The sequence below is a fragment of the Otolemur garnettii genome, unplaced genomic scaffold (genome assembly GCF_000181295.1).
Source record: "Otolemur garnettii isolate 467f Iridium unplaced genomic scaffold, OtoGar3 scaffold00023, whole genome shotgun sequence".
NCBI lineage: Eukaryota > Metazoa > Chordata > Mammalia > Primates > Galagidae > Otolemur > Otolemur garnettii.
In genome coordinates this window covers 6,995,014-6,996,931 of record NW_003852418.1, presented here as the reverse complement: position 1 = coordinate 6,996,931, position 1,918 = coordinate 6,995,014, and the positions used below count along the sequence as shown (strand labels likewise).

The window sequence follows — 1,918 nt, the reverse complement described above, 5'->3', positions numbered from 1 at the left end:
GAAATCAGAGGCAGAGTTGGGGAGTGCATCTGTTTCCCTTTGCCCCGCCCTTCAACGTAGTCCAGTGGAAGGAGAAAACGGATGTGGTCCAGAGCAAGCCAGACAGCGTGTGTAATGAAGGGCGGCATGGGTCTCTAGCAAAGCCTCCTCCTCCAGGCACCAAATCAGCAAAGCAGATGGCGGAGCAAGCTGAGTCCAGACTTCAGAGTGAGTAGTTGTCATCAAGGTTATCATCACCAGACATAGAGGCAGCTTCCGGCAAGCTGAGGCAGGACGGGATATATGTCATCTCTCCAGGGCTCTTTTTGGTCTTACTGAGCATAGCGATGAGAGGGACATTGTGTCTGAGGTCACATCCTTCAACACGTCTGGGACACCTCTATTTTCTTCCACGTCTTCAGGAATCTCACTTGCGTATCCTTTACGAACTAATTCTAGCCCAATATCAAGTTTCTCCCACTGCAAGTGTCATATAAGTAGATCTTTGGCCACGTTGAGACCCCAGTGTGGACTTAGCTAGAGATCTTGGCCACAAGGGGCTTCCAGTCACAGTGAGTGAGTCTGTCAAATTCATCCAATGCTTTCTCTTCCCACTGTTCCCCTGACAGGGCGATCAGCACCAGACTGTACTCTATTGCTTGAAATGGAAGGCTCAGGAAGTCGCTCCTGAGAGCCCTGAGGTCTTTCAGTGGACAGTCTCCATTATCTCCAAAGTCAACACCATAGAGGTCATAGTTCCCATTTTCCAAGGTGCCAAGAATCTGGGTTCGATACCTGGAACCATTTGTAAGTAAAGGTGCTGCTACAGTGTCTCCTATTTGCACAGTCAAATCTTCAGGCAGGCCATTTTCATAGTGCTGGGTCATCCCATCGACAAGCTTATCCAACTGCAGGCTGCGGGAGCCAATGATCTGGATCCAGAAGTGGTTGGGGGGTTCAGAGGCAGAGACATAGACTTCCAGGTACTCAGCAGCTTGGAAACTGAAGTCAGAGCTGGGGACCTTGATGCTGCCCACAGATCTCTGGGGAACTGAGAGCTGCTCAGACACTGGGGTGTTCTCTCTCAGGATCTGATGGATTATGGCTTTGACCTTGCGCACCCGAACAGGAAAACCACTGACAAGCAGCACTCGCTCATCTACATCCTCTACATCCTCTGCATCCACCTCAATACCAGCACCTGTCTGTTTTTGCAGCTGTTTCATGGTGGCTCCTTGTCGCCCAATGATCAGCTTCACAGCTTTCCAGGGAACTCTCATCTCTATTTCAATGTCATCCTCCCCAACAAACATCAGCTGCTCTTCTCTGCTCTTCCTGTACCTGCGGTACAGGATGTAGGTGACTGTGGCACCAGCTGGGATCCTGAGGCTCAGGGTTATTTTCTGAATAGTGGACAGGCTTGTCCAAGAATCTCATTCAGCGGACATTTCTGCTGTATTCTGACTTACATTCGCGCCTCCAAGTCAGCCATCTCGGGCTCCACTTCAACCTCACCCCGGCAACCACCACCTTTTACCATCCGCACTGGACTCACAGCCCAGATGGCAGAGCTTAAGCTGCCGCCTCTGGCTAAGAAGATAATTTAGGCTTTTCTCTATCACCGTCAACTACAATTTTTTATTGTTGATAGTTTAGATAAGTTTCCTTCGGCTTCCTTCTCATTATCAAGGTAGTGGCCTCCCCTTATCAAGGTTCTGCTTCCCAATGATCAGTTACCCACAGTCAAATGCAGTCCAAAAATAATAAATAAAAAAGTTCCAGAAGTAATCAAATCATAAGTTTTGCAGTTGTTGTTATTGTTGTTTTTGGCCAGGGCTGGGGTTGAACCCGCCACCTCTGGTATATGGGGCCGGCGTCTTACTCCTTTGAGCCACAGGCACCACCCCATAAGTTTTAAAGCACATACCATTCTAAGTAG

The 1,918-nt window shown here is 49.0% G+C and overlaps 1 pseudogene; it reads right to left on the bottom strand.

Annotated features, from left to right (window-relative positions):
* Positions 1-202: 202 nt before the first annotated feature.
* Positions 203-1,519, bottom strand: LOC100956576 (annotated as a pseudogene).
* Positions 1,520-1,918: the final 399 nt, after the last annotated feature.